The sequence below is a fragment of the Pleuronectes platessa genome, chromosome 10 (genome assembly GCF_947347685.1).
Source record: "Pleuronectes platessa chromosome 10, fPlePla1.1, whole genome shotgun sequence".
NCBI lineage: Eukaryota > Metazoa > Chordata > Actinopteri > Pleuronectiformes > Pleuronectidae > Pleuronectes > Pleuronectes platessa.
In genome coordinates this window covers 20,003,407-20,018,436 of record NC_070635.1, presented here as the reverse complement: position 1 = coordinate 20,018,436, position 15,030 = coordinate 20,003,407, and positions in this window count along the sequence as shown.

The window sequence follows — 15,030 nt, the reverse complement described above, 5'->3', positions numbered from 1 at the left end:
TATGACTGGGACAAGCCAAATACTTGTTTCACACAATTAGCAGATGTCTGCACATCTGCCTTAATTCAAAAGACTTATCATTTTCTACATTAAGTCAGCACAGATCTTTTCTTCACTTGGAAATGGGGTCTTCATCTTGCATTGCGGCTGCTGGCCCTCAAGCTTCAGCATGCATCAGCTCCAGTCTTCACCTCTTAAATCTCCACAGAGCTCTGGAGAGTTTACAACAAACAGATAACATTTAAAGTGCGAGGTTGCAGACTTCCAACCCCCCAGCATCAACCACCCTCCCAGCACGTTATCTTAATTGTACAAGACTGGCAGCCTGAAACTACAGAAGAATCAAAAGAGATCAGCACGTTCAATTTAAACTGTGGGACCATGCAGGCAAATAGGAATCTCTAATTACTTATGCTAATACGAGGATGACAGGAAGACAGGGAAGCAGAGGAGGAGAGGAAGAGAGGAGGATGGAGGGAAGGCTACATTTGGTGTATCACTCAGGGTGTGCTGTAATTAAAAACAGAATTAATCTTTTGGACGTACAGGCTCAAGAAGAGGCAGACCTCTCTCTCATAGTGGGTCCCCAGTGAGGACCAGAAGCCACTGAGAGGTAATTACTGTTATCTGCTGGCTGTTTTATTAACATGTGTCCTCAAAGAATGGAGGAGCTTAACTTAGCTCTGCTCTGAGCGATGCCACGATTGATAGACCAGCACGGAAAGTGATTACAAAATGGAAAAAAAAGGGCCCCATTCCTTTTCTCTTGAACCTGAAAAGAAAATGGAGAGTGTTTCTTTGTTTCTTTGCTTGTTTGCTCTTTTTGCACTACACTCCCACTCTTTCAATACCCTCTGGGGACTGATATTTTCCCAGATATATGGATAGAATGAGGAAGAAGAACAGAAAGTTGGAGCACACTGAATGGGGAGGTGATAGGGGAGAGAGGATAAGACAGAAGCTGATTGGAGGAGGGAAAGAGATGCAGAGCAGGGACGAGAGATAGATGAATGAAAAGATTTGCTGCCTTAGCGGTGAGCAGGATGAGGGAAGAAGCCCAGAGAAAGCACACATGCCAATCATCTGCCCACAGGCCAGTGCTCGGATTAACTAAGCGAAGAAATGGTCGGAGAAATTCAATTAAAAAACGAATAAGTAAGCAGGCAGCTTTTCCTCCGGCCAGAGGTTAGTTTTGTTAAAAAAACAATCTAAATTAAAGTTGCAAGCAGCGTTGAATGAGCCCTCACACCCTCATGCACTGTGCTAGCAAGACACTGGTTGATGCTTCTTTACATTCTCTCCACCATCAGACACTGCACATACATACATATGTTATTTCCTGCATAGAACATGAATAAAAGTTTAAAACAACAATTTAGTAGCACTTAAATGGTACTTACTTATAGCACTTTGTAGTTTAGCTTTCTGGAAGAAATTGTACTTTCTTGATTCTTGTTGTTCTGGGTTTGTACCCTCATGGTAGAATGGACTTATTGTAAGGCACTTTGGATAAAAGCTTCAGCTAAATTAAATGTAATGCAACGTAAAGCGCATTTAGCAGTGAACATGATTCATTGCACATTTTGCGTGAGCCCTTGTGTCTAACAGGATATGCACGAAACATTCATAATGTTAAGAAATATTAAGTGTAGTCCAGAATGCAAATTATAGACGTTCAAAATGCCAACATGAACATGCTGCTCAACTAAATCTGAGACGCTATTAAATGGAAAAAAATCTATATCTATTTATCTATACCAATATATAGATATATCGATATAAATATATATTCTAAAACAAATCCTAAAGGACGACTTCTTTATGATACACGTCTTCCAGTGTTCATGAATCCAGGTGAAATTTACTGGAAACACTAATTTGCTTAAATATTCTTGCCACTTTGCCACAAGGTCTAAAGCCCTAGGTTTGGTTTGCTGTAGGTTTGTGTGGAGTTTGCATGCTCTCCTCATACTGTGGGTACCCAAGCGTCCTCCCACAGACCAAAGACATACATGTTGGGATTTGACTGTAAGTCGCTTAAAAGCGTGTGAATGTATTGGTTTTTTTTGTGTCAGCCAGGTGATACGCTGGTTTCCTATCCACAGTGTAATGTGCATCTGTCCCAAAGTCAGCTGGGAAGGGCTCCAGCCCCAAACTGCATCAGTTCCAAAATGATATAAACATACATTTTCATGAGCACCAAACTACCTTGTTTCAAGCTTAAACTTGAATTAAAGGGCGCTATGTAATCTCCATAGAGAGAAAGAAGACTTTTGCCAATATGTTTGTTAACTTGTTGAGTATGAAATGTGCAAAGTAAAGTTTCATCATGAATCTTATCATCACAAAATGTATTAAACATAACAAGATTGTAATATGTTGCCGTCATGGGCTTTTATCGCATGTAGGTAAAGTCCATGATGCCCAGAAAAATGACAAACAGAAATCCTCTGCTATGGTTCCAGTTAGACTGTTCATATTATGTGAGGCAGTTTGAGCCTCTGGATTCTTGCCGTCCTCCGCACTGACACTCTCCGCTTGGTTAACAGATCCATTATGGTGAGTGTCATCTTAGTGACAGGTCAATAGTCCGGCCCTGGAAAAGCATTATTAACCAGGTAATTGGCGGGTAATTAGACTATTGTTTGTTGGCAATTCACCAGTGTGCATTATGGCCTGTCCACTACTATGATTTATGAGACTATAATTCATATTCTACAGCTGTAATTACATCCTTTCAGCCCCTCTGCTGTTGTCCTGTTAATGGTGATGCCTCAGTAATGCTTATGGGAGAATACTCAGTGAGAAAAAGTCTGAGAACAAAGGCATAATATAAAAGCATGATTTATTTTCTCTGCTGTGTGTATGTTCATGAAATTCCTATTATTAAAGTGAAGGGTAATATATATCACACTCTCAAGAACACACTTGCCAGAAAAATCGCTACATCACAGCATGAACAGATCAATTTTCAGATTTTTTTTTTTGTTCTGTAAAATTTCTGAATAAATCCCGCCATCCTAAGACTAGCAGTTAATCACCTATAATATGTGTAATCAGAGCTGGAAGTACTTCAACCTCAGAGTATATAATTTTTATAAGCAGCCCTTAACCTATCTCCAAGGAAACTGGAATAATGAGTTCAGCCCTCCCATTTTTAGAATGGAAAATACCAGGTTTTAAGTTTAGAGCCTCAGAAAGATGTTTGTTTGGTCCTTTCTCTCTCATATTATTCTCTTCCCTCAGCCATTCTCACTTAAGACATGCAGCTTAGTTGCAGGCTCTAAATTTCTCTTTGGTGTGACTGTGTGTTTGAATGGTTGTTTATCTCTCTACATCGGCCCTTTGACAGACTGGCGTCCTGTGCTGCCATGTGCCCCGCCCCTCGCCCAATGTCCGTTGTGATTGGTTCCTGTCCCCCCAACGTTTGACCCTCAAAGGATAAGCACTATATCTAATGAATGAATGAATAATTAATGAATTTAAATCAATGGTAGAAGACAGGTTTAGATCAGTCATCAAGTTATCCTGCATGTAGATCCCTATGTAGTTAGTCGTAATTGCAAAGGACACATTTGAAAATAGCAATAATGCTCCTTTGTGAAGTGAAGTAAAGAGGTTGTGAATAATTGCGTGATTTCATACACATAATATACATAATTACCAAACAGAAGACTGAAATAAAGTATTCTCAGAGGAGGAGGTAGCATTAACAGAGCTACTCAAAAGATATGTTTGACACTAACCATATAGGTTTATTATAACTCACTGTGGGTGTATGATTGCACCGATACTCACTATACCCCTTCTTGCCAAGCTTAGAGGAGACAGGTCTCACTGTGGCACTCCTGTATTAAGAACATGGAAGCTTTTAAATATAACCTGGGATTGGATTGCTATTTTCTGCTTTAGCCCCAAGCAAGAGAAGTTTCTGTTTGTCAGGGAAAATGTCAGACGCGCGGTGAGACCCGGTGTCCACCCACCAGCAAAGATGCTACCTGCTTTAACTACAGGGAGTGCAACTGGAGTTTGAAGCTCACACTTGAATCACACTTAAGTTTCATACAAATTGGCTTCAGATTTAATGTCTGCATTCGGAGATAGGGTTCTCGTTACCTAGAGCTCAGGGTTCAGACTCTGGGCAGAACTGCATTATCTGCAGGCATTAACCTATAAGGGCTGTGCTGTGACTGGCTTTCACATTTCCTCCAATTATTATTTTATCGTAGTTTTCCCTATATAAGATGTAGATGATCACCTTTGTGTATGCTTCCCTCATGTTGCATTGAAAAAAGTGGAAACACAATTTCACATGTAGGCAAATAAGAGCATAATAACAACCGCCAGGGAGAGAGTCTATGTACAGTATACAACAATACACAAAACTAAGACTAACTAGTTGTCTCAGTGAAGTACTGGTAAACAAAAGCAGATAGGTATTCCATCATTGTCTACTTTATTGATTCTTCTTCAGTACATTTTTAAATGTCTTTAATGTTGTACTCACTAGATCTATGTTGGGAAGTTATACACTTAGATATGTGCCCATAGGTAGACAAATTAAGCTGTGGGTTTTTGTGAATGACTTGGCTTGCTGATTGTAAATAGGATGTGAACACGAAGCAGGCTGTAGTGATGCATGGGTCAGGGTGTGTTAATACTTACACCTCTCTCTCTCTCTCTCTCTCTCTCTTTCTCTCTCTCACACACGCACACACAAACGACAAATGGTGAACGTTAACAATGTAGGAGTCCACATGTGCACGTGTCCATATCGTCCTTTTTATGCCGGCCTAATGCATAATACATGATAGACTGTGGGTGCAGAGAGACGTCTGATAGAAAATATAAAGTTTAATGTGGTTAAAGCAGTAAAGTTGTCTACATTGATTTATAACTTCATGTGACTCATTCACACATTCATGCTGTTGTCCACAGCTGCTTTATGCTGTATGCAAAGCTTCTCCTTCAGGTCACTAAGTCCCAGGAGCCACATGAAGGCAGCAGGACCCATCTTGTGTGTGTTAATTCATCTGCAGCCTTCACTTCAGCTCCTTAACCCTGAGCATCAGGAATCGTCTTTCCAACTTGCCAACCTTATCTGGCCTGAAGTCACATTAACAATGACTGGTCATGTAGACACTTTAAAAAGAGAAAAAAGCCAAGTTGTCCGTCTTCTTCTTCTTTGGTATTTTGGCATGTGGAAACCAACATCAAGGTGCATCCACTCTGTATTTGCTCTAGACCCATACACACCCACACTCCTTCTTTGTTCCTCTTCTTCTTCTATTCTGTTTATTGGCAGGTGGCAACCAACGTCAAGGTGCATTACCGCCATCTGCTGAACTTCTTCTTTGTTCACACCTGAAGGAGACAACCTTCACTTTTGTAAGTAAGCAGATCTGTTAAGTTACACATTTGCAAATTACATTTGAACACAAAGAAAGATGTGACATTTACATCCAACATAGCCCGGCCCCACATAGCAAAATGGTTTGGGCCCAGATTTGGCCCTGATGTCTGATCTGCACATACCACATGGAATGATGATCTGCTCGTGTTTGCCAGTTCTGGGCCACAGGTAAGCCATGAAAATACAGCATGTCAACCAAAGGGGCCAAAGTGGTCTTATTTGGGCCATTCTCACCATTTACCAAATGGGCCACTTTAAGTTATGTCCAGATTACACCTTGTCCAGAGGACCACATGTTTGCCAAAAAATATAGTGATCAATCGTTTATAAGGATGAAAAAGCTTTATCAAGAAGTCCACTTACACTTTTCCTTTGGGTCTTTTCATGAATCTACAAGATGCTATCAGAAGAGCGAGCTTTAACAATGAGGGTTGATGCAGCCCATTACATCCAGGTCAAGACTGAGACAGCTAAGTGAAGCAGAGGCCGAGCAGACCACTCAAATCTGTGTGAGAGCTCCTCTGCTGTGACGCCTCCTCTTTGGTCTCCTGGGACTCAACTGTCGTCGCAAATGAACAGTGTTGTGAGCTCCTGTCCTCTCGCCAAACTGCTCTCACAGACGCTGGAGTCGCTGAGACAAAGAGGCTCCTCTGGAGACGGAGCAAAGTCTTCATGTGCCATGTTTCGGGTCCCTGCTGCTGCTCCTTAGCACGCCGGTCAACTGTGAGGTCACTGTTTTTTCACTGTTGCTCTGACTTACACACACAGCAACCAGTGGTACAGATAAACACAAAAGAGAAACACATTGTTTAAGGGCTTAGTGAAAACAAATGAAAGTCTTTGCATGTAAAAATTGCAAACACTAAATTGGACTGAAAACCAAATGTGACAGTACCAGCCCTAAAAAAAAAATTGAAAAATCTAAGTCAGAATCTAGCTCTGAATTTGTGAGTCCTTTAAAAAAATTTAACAACACCATAGATACATATTCAGGTGTATAGAATTGTTTTAGGGGGGTTTGGATTTTTGCCATAAACCTGCCTGGGACTAAATCTGGCACATTTACATGATGGACCTCCCCTCATAAATATAGCAAACAAATATAAAATATAAAATTACTGAGGTGGACTGAGGGTTCAACAGTGGAATTATCCTATGCCGGGCAGCCATGGAGCCTAGTCGAATCAACACCTCAAAAAGCTTCAGTAAAGAAGCAGCGACTGGGGAAAACTTGGAGTCGGAGTCTGCACTCGCTCTTTTCCTCTAACCTTCATCGTACACATAAGTGTGCAAACTCATACGCACACCTACGCACACAGACAGACACAAACACAGGTACGCACACACAGACACATGCGCGCACGCCCGCCCGCACAGGCTGACAGCCTTACCCAACTCCACTCTGCTCATGTGTGAAATGAGCAAGGGTCTTATCTCTTGGAAACACACCACTGAGCCAGAGGAGAAGGAGAGAGAGGGAGACGCACAACCGGAGAGCAGCGAGGAGAAAGGGGATGGGGGGGGGGGGGGGCAGATTGAGCGGGAGGGAGGGAGGTGTCACGTGGTGTGCATGCTGATGACTCTGGACTTTGGCTTGTAGAGTTGTGCACCATGATCAGCCTCATTCCCTCCATCACACCACCCTCGCTCACCTAAGCAAAATTGTGACCATGCGCATACAAATACACACACTTAGCTACAGCAATACTTTTGTTCTCTCCACAAAATCAAATGACAATGTGAAAAGGATTTACCTGTGAAAAAATTGTTTGTTGTGATGTGTAGGATGTTTACCCAGGCTAGGACTAAGTTACTTGGCTGAATAATTAACTATGTCCCCTGTAGAACACTGAGACCATCTGCAGAAAGTCTAATACAGGTTCCCAACAACAGCCTGAAGACAATCGGAAATGCAGCCTTGCAAATTACGCTCAAAAGTTATTTTCGGTTGCTATGCATATTTCCAAATGCAGTTTTATTTTATTTTTTATTTCCTTTTCTTTTAAATGTAATTTTAAGATATTTAAAAAGCGTTTTATTTTCATATTAAAGCTGCATTTCTTGTATACAAGGTGCTACACAATTAAAGGTTATTATTATTATTGTGTGAATTGCCTGCTCCTCTTGGCTTTTTAGACTTTAATATGGAATTTCAGCTTGTTGTTAAGTGCCTGTACCTGAACTTCACTGTTTGGGTTCACTGTCGCTGCTGTTTTACTCTGCGAACGTTTTCAGTGAAAATCGTTTGCACAAAAACAGCAGTCAGTCACAGTTAGAGACTAGAGTGGAGTATTGGACCCAGATATTTCTTTCAGGAGTTCATAGATGCCAAAAACAGAGCGAGAATAGAGTGAGTATTAAACTTACATTCACCAGGTGGTCAGAAACTAGAAAGTAAATGCTGTGAATGAAATTGAAATCATGATGAAATTAAGAGAAGACGGCAGGACGCAAGAAGAACAACAAAAGGGAAAATAGTTCATAATAAAACCTCGACAAATAATACAGGTGGGGGGCCGGTGGAAGAGATGCCTCTGACTAATATTGAGAAGCAGGCGCAGTTACCTTCTGAAAAAAACTGTTCTCTCCATCTTCTTCCTGCCGTTTCCTCTTTACCACAATAGCTGCAGCCATCTTTGCGTAACGCTGTGCCGATTAGCACCTACCTTTCCAACGTATTAAATACAGACGCAGTCACAATCACAGCAATTATTTTCAGGCTTTGTAATTCTCATTGCGTGTGCTAAATTAAAGTATTTGTATTTACTCCTCCCAATATTTTACACACTCGGGTAGACACGCCCAATATTGCATATTCATTACGGAAAAAATATTAAATGGACAGCGTGTTATTCTGCACGTAATCCTCAGTGCAAACCTTTAGTAGATCAGGCCCGAAGTGACACTTCGGGCCTGATCTACTAAAGGTTTGCACGTGTAAAATTGTATATTAACTTGATTCCAACAGGATTGCACTGAGGATTGCGTGTGTGGAGGTGAGAGGGTTTGTTTAAACTTCTCTCTCAAGCTTCTTTGATTCTTTACACAAAGTATTTCTGGCACATTTTGTGTGTGCAATCATACATCACCATGAAAACTTCTGAGGATAGGCTGTTCAAAAGTGTCCGTCGTCTCCCTTGTATGATTCACTATGAACAGAGACACACAGAATACATTCTTGCTGAGAGATCTGAGGGAAGCAGGGTGATATAGCCAGAGGGCATTAATCTCCCCGTCAAAGTCAACAGATTCATAACTGGTCAGTCAGATATGATATATGATTAGACGACTTGTTGACTTTTCGTGATGGCAGGTGATTGCTAAGAGATTTAGAATTGCAAGTTTTCAGAGGAATTAAAAAGGATGGCCAGCAGAAGGGTGTCACGAGTAGGCTGCCTCTTACTTATACCCTGTGTGTCCTCTTTCCAGCCGTGGGTTCTCTTTGTCCCCAGTTTGGCCACACCCAGCTGATGTGTCAGCTGGGTGTTGCCATCTGGTTCTTTCGCTGACCAAATCCTCCTGTGCAGGTACACGTCATCACTTACTTGACCCCACCACCTCCTCCCCTATCACTTCAGTGTTCACCCATTCCCCCTATCTACCAATATTCAGTTTGTTCCTTTGTGATCACGCTAACCTTGAGCGTACCTGTGACTCAGATCCAGCACCTACGTCGCAGCCTGTCTCCATACTGTTTGGAATCCAAACCAGACTGTTTGTTCCAATCAGGGTTTTGATTCCTTTACCTGTCCAACTCTGAAGCTCCAGCTCCCATCGAACCAGCCACTCGTTCAACAAGCACCCCCCAGCCTCCTTGCTCCTCGTCATTGAAGTTATCATTCATATTAAAAGCTCTCTCGTAACTCTCTTCCAAAGTTATTGTCGATTATAACAGAGAGGGATTTAAACTCAGCTGAAGATTTCCAAAGCCTGAGCAGCGCCAATCAAGACTTGAAAACTGTAGCAGCATTGGATTTGTAGGTGTGATCCTTAACAAAGTCTTCCTGGCTAAGAAATACACTTTTAGGTTAGGTATAAGGGAGGCTATGACATCTGTGTGCTATGCCAGTTTCTATAATCTGCATTACTAAACTATGTAATAACCCACATCTATCACACACATGTATAATGCATTGGTCCAGGCCAAAAAAGACAACATAAACCTACACATGTAATAATAATAATAAACTTTATTATACATCTCCTTCCAAAACACATAAAAAGGAATACATTTAAAGCAAACTGCAGGAAACAGTTAAAACGCAAACATTAAGAAGCTGTTTAAAAGCAAGATACAGAAATAAATAAATGTTATAGATGCAAAAATAGTTAAAAGAAGATTAAAATAAAGCTACATAAAAATTATTTAGGTAGCTAGTAAAATGAGAATATAGGCTGATTAAGTTTGGTGTGTGTGTGTGTGTGTGTGCGTTAGTGTTTATCAACATTCTGTTAACCACCATTGAATTTTTAAGTGAAGCAGGTATTGAATATTTAAGTGAGGCAGGTATACAATGCATGCACATGTTCAACAACTGTAATGGCAATGGTCTGTATTTATATAGCGATTTTCTCCTCCTGATGACCACTCAAACCACTTTACATTGCAGTCGATGATAGAGACCAGCTTTGTGTCTGAATCACAAGACTTTGTACTCTCTGAGGAGACTTGAACGATGCCTTTACGACAACCAGGGCTAATTTCGGGTGCTGCATGCCACCACTGGTACAGGAACAGAAGCTTGTTGGCTCACTGGAGGAAAATTGTCATCACTCAGCCCCGTGTTGTAAGATCGAATTAACTTACCAGGTCTTTAGTGGTGGAACTGCGCCTCTCAGTGTCATTACCCGGAAAGGAATTTCACATGAAGTCCCAAAACAGCTTCATAAAAATATTTTCATATGGAGAAATAACTCTGGTTGAAAATGGAGTCATTCATTCCCAGTGGATATTGTTTAGATAATATCCTCACACAAAGACAAATTACATGATGGTGACTTTAGATTGCACCAGAAAGAAGTACTACGTTTCACTGAATCATATGATTAGTGATTAATAATTAAGAATATCTGCTCAGAATTGGTCAAAATGGGATTAGGTCCTGTTTATTTGCCTTTGTTGTGTTGTGAGGGTTTAACAGTCTTTTTGAAAAACCGTCAACACTCCACTGAGCAAAGTAATGAGGATAATTAATTAAACCAAAACATGGGATGGAGGGATACAAAAAAAGATGTAGTAGAAGAATCCAGATGGGAGCTGTTATGAAAGTGAACAGAGTGTGACCTCAAGTTGAACAGATGCTGAACAACAGCTTTATCAGATAATATCCAGACACCTTGAAGCAATTTTTGAAGAACTTGTTCTTTTTAAATTCAAAGATAAGTGATTCAAAGATCATTTACTGCTATATGACTCGATTCAGTATGGTATCATTGCAGTTGTCCCAGGAATGAAACAAAATCATATTTACTCAAAATGAATATTGAATGCTGGTTGTGTTCCGTGCATGTATTTAACAGATGCAGCTTAAGCATGTTCCCTACAGGAGGTGGATTTCCATAGGCTACATTTTTACCCTATAATTCTGTTCTGGAAATTACTGCTAGTTAATGTAGTGGACTAAGCCTGGAGCACGGCACAGGAGAACGCAGTCATGTTCGTCCACAACAGATGCTTCCATTATCCCACTCTCTCTCTTTCTTACCACTGAACCACTGTTTGGCTCCATGAGCTGACCAGCTGCCTTTTGCAGGCCTCTACCACCTCTCTGTGGTCAATGTGAGGTACTGGCAAGGGTCTAAATGGAAGCTGTGTGCTGTGCTGCAGTCTCATATTTAAGGACATAGAAAGAAATTATAAAAGAGAAATCCAGAAAAAGTATTGAAAGATTTTGGTTGCTCACATGTTTACAAAGCTTTCTGAAAAATATCTGGCAAACTTTGAAACATAAAGTCTGCTTTAAGCTTTATTGAAGGTATTTCCAGATTTTTTTTTAAATAGTAAACCATTTGGGAAAAACAATACAGTCTTCTTGAGTATTAAAACGGAAAAAAAAAATGTATGTGCTATCACTTTTATTTCTTGCTTCAAACATATATAAAGAGCTTAACACAACACAACTCCTGTTATTTTACACTTGACAATTTCAAAACAATTTGCTGAGCTTGACTGTATTGAGGGGGACTGTTAGGCCTTGGTGGAGGTACGTGCTCTAATGAGTGCTATTCGAGTTCTCTAAGAGATTGCAGGAACACCTGTCAATTAAAAATATGGTTAACTTTTAGAATATTTACAAAGTGGCTTGTTACAAATCTCTGCCACTTTTCATACATCTCAGAAAGATGGGAGGACTTCTTTGTTAAAATTTGAATTTCAGAGCTGTTCCCTAGCCAACTAAACTTATAGCAAAAGTAGCTATTGAATGGTTCAGGGCTCTCTTGGGCCAGTAGTTACTAGAAGCATTATCAAGTTTTAAAGGGCAGAACCCAGGAGTGGAGACAAAGGGTAGTTTTGAAAAGTTCAAGGACGTTTGAATTTGGTATCAGAGTGAATATTTACAAAGTGGCCTCCAACTAGAAGCGGATGGCTGAGCAGAGCAGTAACTGAAATCAGGCATCTAACTTGAACCCTCAGCACAAGTAAAACAAAACAGAGAAGTGATTAATATTAAGGCAGGCAGGCAACAGAACTTCTGCCATGTTAACTTTCTACCACAAATGGAGAATGATTATCTGGCAGTGTCCTGATGACTGAACCAGTCCTTATATACACACATTTAGAGGTGGCCCGCAGGGGTGTTCAATGTATTGATGGGAATGATGAATACATAGCCAGGCTCTGCAAGCAACATGAACAGGACTCAACCAATGACAGGTGCAGCAGCAGAGGACCAGTCCAAGTCCATAAGCTGTAGAGCTGGTGTCTACCTCCCAAACTCCATACTGGGAGGTGACTCCACTGGAGAGGAGCCTGGCAGCTGAAGTGAGTCTGTAGTCTGAGATTCAAGTGAACCTTTAGGGTTAATATGGTCGCGTGATCTCTTTAAGATGTGGTGAGGCTTGATCATTAAAGTCTTTGTATACATGGAGAGGGATGTGGATTTTAAGCTAATATGGGAGATATGTGATCTATAATTCTTGTCAGTGCTCATGCTGCCTCACTTTGGGTCTGATGGAGGTTTTAACTGACTTATTGGGACATCCCGATAAAAAGGAATCATATTTGTCCTGTCTAGACATAACAAATACATGGACAACTTTTTTAACAATACCCTTTAAGAATCTCTAGGCAGGCGAACAGAAAGTCCAAATACTCAAAAGAACAAGAAACAAAGTTGAAGAAATGAGGAATCACAGAGGAGTCGAAGAGAAGAACAAAGTTAAACCAGGGTGATGAACTGATAAAATGGCTAAGAGGACTGAGAGCACAGAGACTAAATACTGAAGGGCAACTGGGATGAGAAAAAACACATTGGAGCAGGGTAGACAATCACACAACTCAGAAAGGAACACAACGACAGGAAATAGAACAGACACAGAAATTACAAAATAAACCTGGAAATAAAAGTTTTTAAAAATGTCCCTTACAGGTACAGATCAAGACATTCTCGAGCGGCTCCTTAAATCCTCATAACGTGCTACAGTCTTTTTGAATCTTGTGTAAAATGCAGCACTAAGATCCAAAAGAATAATTAGAGAGAAGTCCATTGTCTGAGTCCTTGAGAAGGTCAATGATAACTAGTTTTGTTTCTGTTCAATACTTTTCTTTCATTCCTGACTGAAAATCTTAGAACAATTCCTGTTTAAATAATCACATAGTTGATTTGCAAGTGATTTTAGAAATGAAGGGGAGGTTTGATGTGGTTCTATAATAAGCTAGAACTTTTGGGTCAAGTGTCAACTTTTAAAGGGGAGGTTTAATTACTGCATGAGTCTGATGTATGTGACCTAGCTGTTAATAAAGACAAATTGATCTTATCTAATATGGAAGTATTGGTTTAACAGTCGAGCTGGAGCAGGGTGTAAAGTACTTTCGATGAAGAAACTGCAGCCAGCTCAGAGATCTATAGAAGAGAAGGAGTCCAAATATAAATCAGTCTCTACAGTAGATTCAAAGGGTTCTGTGCTGGACAATACATCCGTGCCAGCTGTGGGAAGGAGGTGAAGAATTTTCTCTCTGATGGTCACAGCTTTATTTTATAAAGAAGCTCATGAAGTCATTTAAAGGAATAAATGGTTCAGTGGAGCTATGACTCTCAGTCAGTCTGCTTGCACAGTGCTGAAGACTTTTATTTTCTTCTGTTAATTATGATATAAAGCTAAAAGAAATACACAGGTTGTGTAATGTGTTTACTCCAATGTAGACTGAAAGGTTATAGTCAAAGTCATAATCAATGAATCAATATTCCACTTGGTGTCAACAAAGGTTAGATTTCATGTATGGATCAACATGTTTGCTTCCATTCATCTGGATGTTGAGACAAAAGACTGCATGGACAACATGTGTTATTCTCTTATGGCTTGCTGTGATGAAGATGATGTCAGAAAACTACTTGCAGTTCAGCTTCCTTTGATAAAAGAACAAACTAACATTATTATTCTCTGTCACCGGTATTTTGCAGTTAAATGCTGTTACTTCTTCTAGAAAATCTTCTCTTTTAGACACCTAGCATTTTTTTTTAAGTACATAAAAAAAAATATAAGCTGAAGTTATAGGTCTAGTGTGTTAGACTTTGATGAAATGATGAATAATTCTTGTGCTGTTTTCTGTGTTTCATCTAAATTGTACAAATTGTTGTTTTCTTTACTCCAGAATGGGCCCTTTATATTGAAGTATATAAATATATTTACATCAGGGACGGGTCCTCTCTACGGAGGCAGCCATCTTTAATACAGTCGTCCAAACTGGACAAACTAAAACCTTTTGAGTTTTTATGACGTCTGAAGGCTAACACAGGTTCTCTTTCATGTTTGGAAGAGGAAGGTGAGGTGAAGGCCATTCAGCTGCAGCATGCAATTTCACGACTAGATGTCACTGAACCTTTAAGTGATGGATCAAGCTCGGCACAGTCACTTCTTTCACAGGTGAAAGTATTTCCCAGCGTGTCTTCAAAAAAGCAACTCAAAGGGAAACAGGTAGAACCGGCCAATCAAGAAGTTCACACCAGAGCAATTGCGTCTGTAACAGATGTGTACACTGTTCTCGCTTTAGATGAGAGTGTTAAACATGCATCTTTTTTTTGTGAACACTGATTGATATGTTGTAAGCAGTTGTCAGTGTAGTACAGCTCATTTGTTTTATTTACAGCTATAGTTATTGTAATTTTTTCTATCGAGGTTGTGTTTTCACCCCTGTTGCTTGTTTGTGTTTTTTTATTTATTATGAGGTTAACACTGAAAAAATCATGGAAGTTGATGGAAGATTCATTATTGAACTCAAGTTCACTGGCTGCAGGACAATTTCATTTGATATGGATACTTAGGTTTGTGATAAAATAGAAAGCCTCTGATCCAATTCTGTGTCCTTAACTTCCCTTTTCCCTGCAGGTCCCAGTTTCTTCCTGGAAAGGAGTGGTAATGAGGTTAGAAAGCAAAGATAAACTGACTGCGCCTTATAT